This window comes from Anoplophora glabripennis, unplaced genomic scaffold (assembly GCF_000390285.2).
Source record: "Anoplophora glabripennis isolate ALB-LARVAE unplaced genomic scaffold, Agla_2.0 scaffold924, whole genome shotgun sequence".
NCBI lineage: Eukaryota > Metazoa > Arthropoda > Insecta > Coleoptera > Cerambycidae > Anoplophora > Anoplophora glabripennis.
The window spans coordinates 16,060-31,707 of NW_019417030.1; positions in this window are offsets into that span (position 1 = coordinate 16,060).

The window sequence follows — 15,648 nt, forward strand, 5'->3', positions numbered from 1 at the left end:
CAGCGTTCGAACATAACAAAAACATTAAATAATTCGCTTATTTAAATTAAAAAATATAGAATTCAACTACTTCTTGTCTTTCTCCAGACTTGATTTAATTTCTTCTATGATTCCATGGGTATCAAAAATATCACTATCTGGTAAATCACTATTTGTATCTTCCTCTGTCTTTTTATCTTTGCTCGCTACAGGAAAATCTGTCACTGCTACGTTACGTCTTTTATGTTCCTTCATCCTTCCACTTTTTGATAAAGAAAACCTTCGACTGAATACTGGAATTTCTTCATCTTCGTTGTCGGGAGGTTTGTCGACCTTCTTCTCATTTTTCGGTACTGGTACATTTTGTTTTGCTTTCTTATTTTTGTTACTCCCAAATAAACTCGAAAAGAAACTAGACATATTTGATAAATGACATTACAGCATTAACATTAAGACTGATGATAACACCTGTAACTAATCAGTGCAAAATGATAACATCTGCATGAACTAAGATAACAATAAAAGTGTCTGATAAAAATACTCTGTTTATACTTTATCACAAAATACCCCTATAAAACAATTTTAACGCTCAAGTAGTGTTTAATTAAAACATTTACACTGAAACGTACGTACTCTAATCTATGCTGTTACAAACATTATTGTCTGATGAATTCGTTACATTGGCACTGAAGCAGTTAAATTTTTATTACTGGATACACCAAAAATGCAAATAATTTGGCCTTATCAGCAATGAAAAAATTGGTTTGTACATTGCTAAACCTGCACGTAAATCAATTGTGATAAATATCTTATTTTTAATTGGACGGCTATAAAATATTTATTGTTCTACAAATGTTTATCAGAAAACGTTGTACTAAATATTTAGAAGTTTTCATATATATTTTAAATTTGATATTTTTAGGTTTACTATAAGTAAATACGGATATTTTGCTTTATTTAATTTTTTGTTTGATTAAATATTCAATTCATTAGTAAAAAAAGGATAATAATGAATTTCAAAATTTAAAAGAGTTCTTTTACCACCTAATCAAAGTGATTTAAAAAAGTATATGCTGGTTTTGTATTAAAACAAATAACATTGTTTCTATCAATGTGAGTACGAAACCACTTAAGTGGAATTAAGCAAGGTAGAAATATCTCAGTCATTATATTAGATTTTTATGCAGTTAATATCATTCCTACATAAGTGAAGCACTCAAAAATGAAAAATATTAAACTCTTATCTATATTTTTTTAGAGGACAATCCACATTTCATATAATAGTTTCAGAATATTCCTGTACTAAGGAAATATGAAAGCATTTGGAGACCTTTGTTCATATAAACTTTTGAAAAACTTCTTATTTATTAAAATCTTATTTGATATAAATTTATTATGCACCGAACACCCAGTTTAGTAGTGTATCTCATTTTCAATGTCATGTTACAGTTATCTATCTATTATTAAATATAAAAGTTGTGGTTTTCCCGTACATTGACAATTTTTTTCTGAGAGAAACTGAAAACACTTTTTTTTAATAGGTATATGTTTTAGTTTCACAGTTATAATCAAAACATTAAAATTTCGATATTTTAGACGATTTCCGTAGTGGCTACAATTTTATCCTGTTGTTTTTTTGGTGAATGGGAGCAAAGCATAATCAGAGGACCAACATCATGCCTCAAAAAAATCAGGGCTAACATGATTAGTTTTTGAAATAGATGAAAAAAAAAAAACGAAATTTTGGAAATAGGGTTTTTAATTTCAGTTTTGTTTGAGGTGATATTGAACAAAGAAGAACACTTTCTCATGGCAACTTTTTGCCCTGTATGGAATGACGTAATCAATTTTTATATGTAACATTTTGTCTATCCTGGACCATCATCAACTTCATTTTTTTAAATACGACCCGGGAAATTTATTTACATTTTTTTGTAAGCCTTCATGACCCCCAATACTGTACTGCCTCAACTCGAACCAGATTCAGATGTTTTGTCTCTAAAAATTCAACTTCAACGTATTCATTCCAAATTTATCAATTTTTTTTTAGATTTCTGTTTCTTGAATTATCGTACACTTAGACCCTGTGAAATCCACCTAGTTATTTAAACTGTTACTATCACATGTTACAATAAAAAATTAGAGTTTTAATCTCCATCATTTAGTCATATATAATTCAATAAGTTGTTGCATCAAAATTAAAACATTACTACAATTTTAATTTCATTATGACAAATTAATTCTTAAAAATGCATATGAACAACCAAAATTCGAAATAAATATTATACTTTAAAAAATTACAATAAATGTTCAAAAACGTTTCTGTTTTGGCAAATGTTGAAAATGAAGATAAGCATAATATGATTGAAATTTATTATACCTATAACCGCAACCGTGAAAGAGCATGTCAGATGTATGTGTATGAATATCCTGAAAAAAATTAGATCGAAATTTGCTTGAATTTTGAGCACTCGAGAAACCTAGAAATAACTATGAGCACAGGATTAAAACACTAATATTTTATTGAAACTTGCGATGGTAATAGTTTAAATAACTAATAATGTTAGACAATTCAAGAAACATAGAAATCTAAAAAAAAACTAGATAAATTTGGAACGAATACATTGAAGATGAATTTTTAGAGACGAAACGTCTGAATCTGGTTCGAGCAGTACAGTATTAGGGGTCATGAAGGCTTGCAAAAAATATAATAAAATTTCCAGGGTCGTATTTAAAAAATGGAGAGACAAAACGTTACATATAAAAATTGATTATGCCATTCGATAGAGGGCAAAAAGTTGCCATGAGAAAGTTTCTTCTATTTTCAATATCACCTCAAAGAAGGTTGAAATTAAACAAAAACCAAAAAAAATCTAAAATTCCAAATTCCAAAATTTTGTTTTTTTTTTCAAATATTTTGAAAACTAATCATAGCCTTGATTTTTTTAGAGGTATTATGTTGGTCCCCTGATTACGCAACTTTGCAGGCATTTAAACTACTTCTCTTACCGTTTCGGAAATCCTTAGTCAAAAAAATTTGTAGCAGAATATAGTGCTATTTCATCCTATTTAATAATATAATGTAGGTATTATTATAATTTTAAATAAAAAAATATATACGAATTGGACAATTTTATTATTTCATAGCGAAATTTTTTAAATCAGGTTGAATTGGATACAATTATTAATAAATTTAAATCTTCAATTATTTAAGGCAATTCAAGTGGAATTTAAGTTCAAAACTCCCTCAGTCAACTCCAATTTTGTTTATTAAATTTAGAAAATAGAAAATTTAAATTAAATACCCAAGCAACAAAGTTTTACAATACTAAAATTTTGCTATTAAAAAAGTGTAAACTTAATTTAAATCAAAAATGAAACAAAACAAAATTAACAATACCATCTGTATTTGATATGATACAACGTGAACCAAATGTACCGATTTAATATTTCATCATTCTAGTAATATACCTGTTTATAAAACTTTTGCTACAATTTTTGTTAATAAAAAACTTCCCATAATATTTGGGTAAGAAAAACCCAAGACATATTTCAGACTGCCTGATTATTCCTTTATGACACCTAATACTCTTTATCGATTATAAATTATATGTGTCATGATTTAGTTAATTAAGTTTAAGTTGATAAGAGATTTGTCAAACGATTATGAGATTAAATGTACTGTATTGTATTTATAAATAGAATAAAATTACATCGTGAAATTTTAAGATTACAGTACGTACACCCTAAGGAATCAAGGCAATTCGATAGATGTGCACTAGTTATGTAAATTAAAGGCTTAAAAGCTATTACTCATGATGATATCGTATGGTAGTACTTATAAAGTTCATGTGAAATATAATATGAATTTGTCATTTCATTACCTTGAAACTTGCCATTATCTACCTTCCAAGAATTCTTTCCCCTCATTTTCTTAGAGCAGCTAAACCATACATCAATCATTTGCTCCGTATAATTATTGAACTATAGGGAGCCCTGATTTGATTTATAATTTTTGAGAATGAATGAGGAAGTGCTGTATCAAAAGTATATTGTAAAATGCAGAAAATTAGATGTTTGATATGTACGGTGATCCTAAAGATTAAAGAAAAGATAACAATCAGCATTTGAAAATTAAATTTAGTTTATAATTAACTGAATTTTATTTTACTGATTCTCTATGCCTTATAATTCTGGTATAAAATTATATTCATTCATTCAGATGTTTTTAGCTGTATAAATATTATGTACAAGTATGATACAGTTCATAACGTAAATAAAAAGAATTTTAATTTCATTTGGACTTTCAAATTTCTCATGGTTCGATACTTCAAATGGAATGTGATTTTAAACAAAAAATGTCTCAATTTTTAATGATTGATATATTTACTTTGATACAAGAGTACTTATTATTTTAGTAATCATAAGTGTTTACTCTATTTGATTATAAACATTGTGTTCTTAATACTTTGAAGGCTATTAAATTCATACTGTCGGAAAAATTTACAACATTGAAAATGATTGGCATTAGAAAGATAGATAATAAATTTGTTTTGAAAATTAATCGCTACAGTGAAAGCAGATTAAAAAGTATTTTGCCAAAACAAAATTTTGGGGAATTTTTACATGTAATAAAATTTCTGATAAACAATTTGAATTTCCACAACGAATATAGTATACAGGGTGTTTCAAAAAAACTTGTGTGCAAGTTTCTCTTGGAAAAATAATAGGGGCAGTTGATGTAAAGTTTTTTTCTTAGATGCACTGTTTTCGAGATACAGTGTGTTGAAGTTGTTACATTCCAAATGGTTTTTCTTAATTATCTTTAAATCGGCTAAAGATAAAAACATCAAAATTTGTACACGAGTAAACATCAACTGTGCGTTAAGAATAATGTGCAAACGGTTTCTTTTTGAAAAGCAGTGTCGCGGATACAGGTAATTGGAGGGGTACAATTGAAAAAAAATATGTTAAAAGTCAAAATTTATTATATTTCTAAACGATACTGTAAACTTTAAAGAATACTACAAAAAAAAATACTTGTCGAAATTCGGTAGCATGTACCATTTTCGAGAAAAATGAAGTTGCGTAGAATGGGGGAAAAATTTCAGAATCTACTGTAGTATTTCGAGTTTGCACATTTATTTAATTGTGCAGCTGTTTTGTTCTGTATGTCTCCGAGACTGTTTCCTAATATTTTTCCGTTTTTATCACTTTTTTTAAGCATTCATGTCCATCAACAATTCAGTCCATTCAACAATTGTTTATTTTAGTAATAATAATAATAATAATAATAATAATACATTTATTCTCAACGGATTAATACCCAATTACAGAGAAAAAAAAATATATGTAAGACAAAGTGTATAACAAAAAAAGTAGTTCACAATATACGACAAAAAAAAAAAAGGAAAAAAGAAAAACAACAATTAAGCAGGATAACCCATCAATAACTATAGCGTGGACTTAAACTTAGCAATAATATAATTTATACCATGAAAATTGATGCCGCACTGATCGGCTATACCATCGAATAATTGACACATAGTATAAATCGGTGATTTAACTAATATATTAGTTCTAGGGGTTTTACAATAAAAAGTAGGCTTATATATTGACTGGGCTCTTGGCACTGAAAATGAAAATTGTTGCAAAAGATAGTCACAATCAATTGAGTTATTAAACAGTTTACACAAAAAAGTTAACGCAGCGCAGTTTCTTCTGTCTGACAATGCAGGAAGACTGAAAGACTCGAGTAGAGTTAGATGATCAAATCCTCTGGGGGGGATAAAACCCATTACATTTAAAATACATAAATTTTAGACATTTACGCTGTACGGATTCTATATGGTGGATAGAATTTTGATATATAGGAGACCAAATGATTGATGCATAATCCATTTTACTTCTAATAAATGTTACATATAAAATTCTAAGTGAATTTATTTCGGAGAACTCGCCCCAATTCCTAATAAAATATCCTAACAATCTGCAGGCAGAAGAGACAGTTTCCAGGACATGATTGTTGAAGGAGAGTCCCTTATCGAATATTACTCCCAAATCTTTATATGTATCACATCTCTCCAGTACAACTCCATTCAGTGAATAATCAAATATTATAGGATATGATTTCCTATGGAACGAAACAACCTTACACTTAGTTAAGTTTAGTTCAAGCCTGTTGTTAAGACACCAGCTGTGAACTTCATCTAGCGAGGCCTGTAGGACCTTGCAATCAATAACTGAATTAATTTGTAAATAAATTTTCAAATCATCAGCAAAAAGCAAATGTTGCACAGATATTTTAGTTGAAATGTCATTCACAAAGAGAAGGAACAGTAAAAGACCCAAATTCGACCCCTGAGGAACACCTGATGTCGACACATACATCTCAGAACGTACACCACCATATTCAACATACTGACGACGATTTAGTAAATATGATTCAATTAGGTTGGATAATGAACTTGAAAACCCTGTCGCTCTGAGTTTAGACAGCAGACGTAGATGATCAATTCTGTCAAACGCTTTTCTTATGTCAGTATATATAACATCTACCTGGCCTGCAGCATCTAAAGTTTCCGAGATATATTGCGTGACACAGCATAAAATCGTCATAATCCATCTGTTCAACATAAATCCATGCTGAAAAGATGAGATTGTGGACCTCACCGAACTATAGATGGTATCATATACAATAATTTGCCACAAATTAAAAAAAATTGATTCCTATAATCAATTTTTTTTATTTGTGGCAGAGGTTTCTGAAAAACTAGGAAACTGTTTCATATTTCTCTTTGTCTAGGTAAGATGACAAAGAAATGTAAACGTCGGTCAAAACATTTTGTTCAATGTTCTTCCTCTGCTCCTTCCCTTATTTGATAAGTTGCACGAAATTTACTCAGAATTACAATAAGAATATTTGCAACCTACTTCATGTAAATATATTTTTGAAAATGGGTTTTTGTAGTTGACCATGTCCATTTATACCATTTTAAGGGGAACTGTGAACTGAAAAATGATTTCCAGCAATTTTTATGAACCATTTCTGAGATATGATCGACATACATACATATTTCCTTATTTCAACACCCTGTACTATCATGCGGTAAAGTGATAAATACAATATAAAATCCCATCACATAATTTTGGGAAAAATGCTTAGACACATGGATTTTTATTTGTAATTCGTAAATTTTGTAATAGTAATGTATTTAGGGCGTAAGTAATTAATGTGACATGCTTCCTTGGGTGAAATTAAACAGTTGGTACAATTTTTCATTTAAGATAACTTGGTCATGTTTTAAGATCTGTGCATGTGAGTGTGAATATGACATTTTTTTTGTAGAAGAAAAGAAACAGAAGTCGCTAAGAACACCTTGCTTGTTACTTTTTCTTTGCCATATTTTTTTTAATTGGTAGAGATTTTAAAAAATGTACTTGTTGCATCACTAAAACGCATTGTTTCTCAAAAAAAAAAAAATGATTTTAAATTTTCATGTAATCGTCAGTTACAGACAACTGAATACTTGAAATACTCTAATACTAATAATAATTTTTTATATTTTAGATCAACCTACATCTATTAAAAAGTCAGTGTGTACTGAAATATAGACTTTTGACCACCAAGTTAAATAAGTGTTGACTTTTAACAAGGGGTAAGTTGATCTAAATTGCTAATTTGGCAAAAAAGTGAGGTTTAATCGGACTAGGGCATCCAAAAATATTTGGCCGTCAGTAACTGAAGACTGCAATAAAAAATTTAAATCTGTTTTTTTTTCTAGATTGTTGCATTTTAGCAGCATGCAACAAGTACACCTTTTTAAAAAAATATCTTTGTTTCCTCAAAATCTTTATCAATAAATAAATTGTTGCAAAAATAAAGGACCGATGCAGGTGTTGTTAGGGATTTCTGTTTTAGGTAAAAATAAGCTCATTTATACAGGGTGTAACTTTAAATGGCAGTCAGTTCTTGAGGGGTAATAGCACGTGTTCCCCTGAATATGAATCTCAAATTCTTTCTCTTTAATAAATAAATAAATAAAGGAGTTATAATTAGTTTTTTAATCTGCACCATAATTCTTATTCACACCACTACTGAGGAGAGTAAATCGGGCCACCAGGAATCAGCGGGGCAAATTATATCGGTGCATTATTATTGTTGCCAGTTGTTGCTTTTATAAAACAATATATAATTTTGTAAAACAAATTGCTATTGTATAGCTTAGTGACGTGTCATTTTAAAGTCACCATATATTTTTTTTGGTATCGACGCAAACGAAGTGCCAAACATTAAAAAACATTGTTTAAAAATATTTTCGTTTTTTACAAAATTTATTAAACATATTGGTACGTGAATACATTTGTAAATGAAACTAATTTGTTTTAAAATAATTATTTTCGGCGTTTTAAAAAATGTACATAATAAACAACTAATCTAATATAAAATATTCTTTTAAAATTCTTTCAAGATTTTATAAATAATTATGTATTATTTTTTTTAAGGTGTGTATGTATTTAATTTTTGATTCTCGGTGTCAGTGACCTCTGACGTTGACCTAGTTTAGCTGAATTATACTACTGTCGCTTTGTAAAATAGATAGGAACGCATTTAGAAAATTTTAAATAGATATTGTCTTTCCAAAGTCAGTTGAACATGTATAAAAACGCCTAGCAATAAAATTTCATGAATTTCATAGGTAGGTAGGAATCCCTAAAAAAGTTTTCTGCTAAAGGTAAATAATATTAATTTGTATTTGTTCATTTGACCAATAACATATTTTAATTATTTATGCTCTCAAACAATTTTATTATATTGATGGTAAAAATTTTGGTTATGCATATCAAAAAACATTTTCACTAAAACTGTTCGCCAAGAACCAACAGGAAGGTATGAACATATCCTTGCCAAAAAAGGTTGAGGAAAGGTTGTTGGTTTAGGTTAGAAAAGTTATTAAATAAAAATAATCAACAATAAAATAATTCCGCATTTCTGCACTGCACTGCTAGGCAATTTGTCAACAACTGAAATTTATGGCCCGGTCGCCCAGTGCGGCTGTGTTTGTGCTGCGTTTGCCCGCGCGAGCATTCAACAACTACATCGTATACATTTCTACCACCTCCACTTTTAGTTCGACCAGATCTGTATATGGGTATGGCTAAATAAATATTGGAACAAGTTTTTCAAATATTTCAACACCAAGTTGCTATGTTGCGACCGAACCTGATACATACTGCCTACCTCTTTAGTCTTCAATTGAGATCGGAAAGACTATAATAATAAGTTATAAAATTCTAAACAAAATAAGGTATGTTTCTACTCTTTTTTCTTATTTAGCCCCTTCGGCAGGCAATTGGTGCTTAACAAATTAAATAAATCAAAAGTAAATGAAACAGCAACAAAATTAAATCATGAACAGTTTAAATTTAAGGAGAATCTGATCCTGTTCCGAAAGCTTACAAAGGGTAACGGAGATTAGTCTCCGCTGCTGTTAAAGTTCATACAGACGCTTCTGAAAAGCCATCACTGCCAGTCGACTTCACACATGGTATGATACGATGGGATGATAAACGGATAAAAAACTAACTGCCACTTTAATTCCACAAAACAGGATAGGCGAATACGTCATCACCGCTGTTATATTTTAATTTTAATTTGTGAAGTGTATTTGCGTGGTGTAAGTGTACAACTTTATAAATTTAATTATTTCAGTGTTAGTAACGGTATACAGTGCATTTTTGTGTTTTTAAGTTTTTCCGTGATATGAAAAAGCACCAAGAAGGACTTGATAAGTTTAGAGCTTACTTTTTGTCAAGAGCAAACACAATATCAGATAGATTATCCTGATATATAAGTATCTACCAAATAAGAAAATGTTTATCAGATTGGTTCAACATTTAAGAGATTACGGGAGCTTTGAATGCCAATACACTAATGTTGTATGTGAACAAACTCGGAAAGTGAGAAATTTAGAACCAGAACCATTGAAAATTATCCTGGACCAGTATTCGAAGATTAGCTACAAGATTTCAAGTATGTCATGTGCTGTAAATCAGGTGAGTAAACACATTATTTACTTATTTTTGTGTATTTAATTTTTCATCGTTTATTTATTACTGTTTAAGTTTTCTGATAGATTACTTGTTAGGTACCATTATATAGTTTATCTTATTTAACAGAATTAAATTTTTGTTTATTAGTCCAGTCGGTATCTGTTTCAGGATGGATTTTTTATATAGTAACGTTAATTTTTGTTGGAAGTAGTTCTAAATATTAAGTAAAATGATAATTGCGATATGCATCCGCTGAAAAAGTTGTGCGTAATTGTCAGCGCAAAAAATTTGCGATTTTATGCATTTTAGCAACAATTAGAATTTTTTCAAAATTTCTTCGAAAAAATTATTATAGACATTTAGAGCTGGATTCTTCAAATGTAATGATAAGATAGAGGAAGGATTGACGAACAAAATCCACTTTTGATGTTGAGGATACAATGAATCGTTATCGAGATATGAAAGCTCTAAATTGAAGTGAGTTTACGGCAAAACAACGTACTGTACAATAACAATCAAAAGTGGTTTCGACTGTTTGAAGCAAAGACTTTATAACTTTGAAAATTTGTTTAAAACGGAAATGTATTTTAACTGTTCTGATGCAAATAATATTGATACACTTCACAGGAATCGAGCAGAGTCAAAGAGTGAGGAGTGGGGGGACTATGCGAACGGAGAAGCATAATTCACTTACGCAATTTCAATCAATTTTTTGTCAGCTTTGTTCGAGATATATATGAAAGAATGGAGAAAAATGCGCCTTTTTAAAAATTTTTTTTTTCATTTTCTTGCTATAACAATTATGCACAACTTTTTCAGCAGGCGCATATGGCAATTATCATTTTACATAATATTTAGAACTATTTCCAACAAAAATTAGCGTTACTATAAAACATCCATACAACCTACTTTTAAAACAGATACCGACTGGATTATATGTCGGACGATAGGGCTCATGGTAAACACCCATTCAATAAAAGTCATAATTGAAATAATTTTCAGATACTTATGCTTCAAAGACAAATTTCCGATTTGTTATGGTTTTTTTGCAACCTCTTTTCATCGACATTGAACAATAAAATAAGTGGTGCTCTGAAAATAACTATAAAATATTTAGGGGGGAGTTCTTCTCAAAAATAATAATACAATTACCTGCAACACTTTTTCGAAAACTCAGTAGTAATGGAATTTTAATATTTTGCCTTTTTTCAGTTAGGCATTTTTTTTTTAAAGCTTCGCCTAGAGTAAATTTATTTCAAAGGTGTAGTAAAATGATTAAAACAGTTTGGTATAGGGATAGAATATAATCCCAAAATATTACAAAGTTTAGTAGTTACAGTTTACATACAAATTCATGCAAAAAGAGGCCACTGGGTATTGTTGCTTGGTATTGCGCACTTGCACACAAAAATTTAAGAAACACATCCCTCTACCAATTTTTTGTGTGTAAGTACATTTTTTTACATATTAATCATTCTAAATACATACTTAAATTATTAAACAATATATACATATAGCGTGTATATTTCAATAACAATATAAAATATGATAATGATAAAAAACAATTTGTTCTAGTTAAAAGAAATGTACAAAAGGTTTAAACAATTAATAAATAAATATATTTTCATCTATATTAAAAATTATTACGCAATGAGAAATATTTTATATAAAAAATTAGATTTCTCAGTGCTCACTAAATTTACCACATTTAATGCAAAATAATTGTTAAATTATACTCTCATCAAAGAAATATTAAAAGGCAAGCTGACTATTCTGATATTTTAATATCCAAGTCCTATTATTCTTTTAGATAAATAAATGATACTCAATTTTATGAATATTCAGAGTAGTTTAGAATATTTTCAAATTTTAATGTACCACCATATTTTTTATTTAATAAATAATATTTTACCAAAGTTCAAAAAATTATTGATGATTTTTTCCAAACCCATGTTATATGCTTGTTACTTATCAAATAAATTACGTATTAATTACTAGCATCAACTTTTCAATAAATTTTTAGCTTAACTAATTGCGAACATATTTTCACTTCTGAATTTCTAATAAAAATATGTCTCGTAATGTTCAAAATTATCAAAAAACTCAATGTCTTTAAGAAACTTACTTTGACAATAATTTAGGTCAAAATAGTTTACACTTGTAGTGTCAGGATGTTTTTAAGCTTACTCAATATTTAATAAATAAAAACTAAACATTTGAAATCAAATATGTTTTATAAGATTTTACATAAATATAAATAGCTTTATATAAAAATATTTATCTATTTACTTGACAGGTAACTTTATATATAGATGGAAGGATGTCATTATAGTATGACTAATATCAGACTTAAAAAAAAATACTGTTGAATTCGAATAATCCAAATTGTGCATTATACAACAGTAGCATTGCTACATATGCTACAAATTGACTCTTAAGCTGAGCTTCGTGTTAATGTTCATGATCAGAACGTTGGTTTAATAAATTTAAAAAAATTAAATAATAAAGGACTTAACGTTTGTCTTCCTACGAGGCATATCCACAAGGTAAGAGTATTGAGACTCTATGCTCTATGGCTTTTGTTTTCGACAAAGTTGGCAACAGTGCATTCAAGGCCAAGGCGTTGGGAGCAGAATGTGAGCTCATTGGTCTCAGTATGTTGAAAACTGTAGTTGTAGTGGGGTGTTGAAATGTGTGCCGTTATTCCGAATTCCATCAGCTGCGAAGTGAGGAGCATAATCCGTTTTTTTCTTGCAAAGGGAAAGGTGCCGTTCCAGATTTTTAACAAAATCAAAACTGTTTATGGGGATGGTGTGACGAATCGTACTAATGTGTACAAGTGATGCAGTGAGTACAAATATGGCAGAACGAATGTTCATAATGAATAAAAGAGTGGGCCTCCCTCAATCGGTACTGATGAGGTGGTGAACAAGGTTGAAATGATTCGTAGCAACCGTTAATTGACTTTGGACGAGATGAATGCAGTGTTTCCACAAATCTCCAGATCTCTTCTGCATTAAACCGTTACCGAAACACTTGGTTATCGAAAATTGTGTGCGAGGTGGGTACCAAAACAGTTCACAGATCAACACAATTCACGGAAATTTTTCGAGCGCTTCAAACTGGAAAGTGAACAATGCCTTGATTGTATTGTGATTGACGACGAAACGTGGGTGGTCCACTACACTCCTGAGACGAAAATACAATCAATGTAGTGGCGACATCCGCCTTCACCATCAGCGAAAAAATTCAAAACTACTGTTTTGGCCCGAAAAATCATGGCTACTGCATTTTGGGATTGTAAAGGGATTCTTCTCATTGACTTTTTGCCCCAGAAAGAAACAATCAATGACGCATGGTACGGTGAAACCTTGGAAACACTACAGAGGGCGATTGAGAAAAAAGAAGAGGAATGTTACTGAAGGGAGTGTGCTTGTTGCACGTCCCCACACAGCCAATGCCAGTCCCCACACAGCCAATGCCACAGAGTAAGTCTTGGATTCATTCGGCTGGAACGTCATCAGCCACCCCGCTCACAGCCCTGACATGGCACCTTCTGATTTTCAAGTTTTCTCTTCTCTGAAGATGTTTATGGGTGGAAAAAGGTTTCCTCCTGATGATGAGATACACAGTGATCTGAAAGGCAGTGGGATATTTTTTTGATGAAGGTATCAGAAAGCTCATCCCTCGGCTCATAAAGTGCATTGAGGTTGAAGAGATTTACGTGGAAAAATACTGTTCGATTTACCTTTCTGAATATGTAAATTTTTCATAAATATACTGCCTTTCAATTGTTTAAAAATTGAGTACTCTTACTTTGTGGATATGCCTCTGTATATATTGGTGGTCAATGTTATCATTAATATTCTATCTACTACTGGTTAATTATTAACTGGTAAATTTGTATAGCTGATATTGATTATGTGTGGCAGTTATGTAATGACTAAACTGACAGCTTTACAACATATGATTAAAACGAAAAAAATATCTAAAAATGTACATAGCTGCAGCTGCAGTGCAAGCGATTTTTTTTTACTAAATGTTAGTCCATGGGTATGAATGTTTCAGTGACTTTTGGTAGACTTCATTTAATAATTACTAAAAAATGTAAGTCATTTTAATGTACAAATGGTTTTATGACAAATTCACTTCAACAAAAATCACCTACATTTTAACTATTTGGTTATTTAGCTTGCCTCTGTAACCGCAACGTAATATATACTTGAAAACGAAAATATTATAGCTTTGTTCCAAAACAGTTTCCAACAGCATTCCGATGCTTACACAAGGTTCAAAATTAATTGTTTTCAATCAAATGCTTTTGCGTCTAACTGTTGGAAACTGTTTCCAAAGAATTAGAAACAAAGCTCATAAGATTCTTGATTTAACAAATTTCTGATAGAGAAGAATTTTTGTTATTAATAAATGTAGCTCATTTGGCAAGAAATTCCTGATTTTGAGAACATGAAGCCAAATTTGACAGTCATTTAATTGTAAGTAAAAGTTAAAGTTATCAATAAATAACCAGTAAAAAAATAACAAGCTACAAAATATTATTTATAAAATTAAAGCATTTGTTGTTGCACGTCAAATAACTAGATAAACACAGGCTTTGTTTAGCTGTTGCAATATTCCGCTGACAAAATTGTACAGCTCTTTGAGTTATGGCAGAGTGATAAATTCTAATTTTTATAAATTGTATCTAATTAGGATAAGATAGTGATAAGTTTAGTACGCAGAAATGGGAAGTGAGGTAGGAATGCTATAGCAGGAGAATTGCGGGAAACTCACACAGATAGTACACTAAAACTAATTGCACTCGCAGAACTGTGATGAATGGAATAACAACTGCCGGGCTTAGCCAACCAACATTTCACGGTTGGTACTGTGAACTAAAAATCCTTAATTGCCAATGTGAAGGAAATAAAGTTACTGTTCCAAACAGAATTACTGGTCACGTGTGTTGCAATATAGCAGAAATGAATAAGGTTTGCTATTAGCCTTCATTGACATTATGAAAGTTTTTGACACTTTAAAACAAAAAATTTGGAAAATTCAAAGAGTTTGGATTCCCCCTGAAATTAATAAGATTAATTAAACTCTGATGAATGAAAAAGCAACATGCCAAGTATATAAAGATCACCTGAGTGGAAAAATTGAAATTCAAAAAGAAGTAAAACAAGGACCAATACTATACTCTCTACTTTTCAATATCTATCTCGTTTGTTTATTAGAACAATATAAGAAATTAAATAACGTAATAAAATGGAACCTCCTACAAAACAAAAAAACTTAGGTTTGGAATATGTAGACGACATTTGTCCAACATCAGAAAATGTAAGCGATATGATGGATATATTAAATAATCTCATACAAGAGGTACAAAAAATTGATCTTAAAGTAAACAAGAATGAAACTAGGGAAATGAGAACAGGGATTTAGATGGAAATCCAAAGTGTAGAAAAAATGTTGCCATCTGGAAAGTGTAACAAACATGAGAGGAACAGAAGAGGATATTTAATATACAAGGGTGTATGAAATATAAACGGGACTGATTTTTTCTTAAAATTACGGAGAGGTCCTTGACCTTGAAGGAGTTGATGCACAGACAGCCTG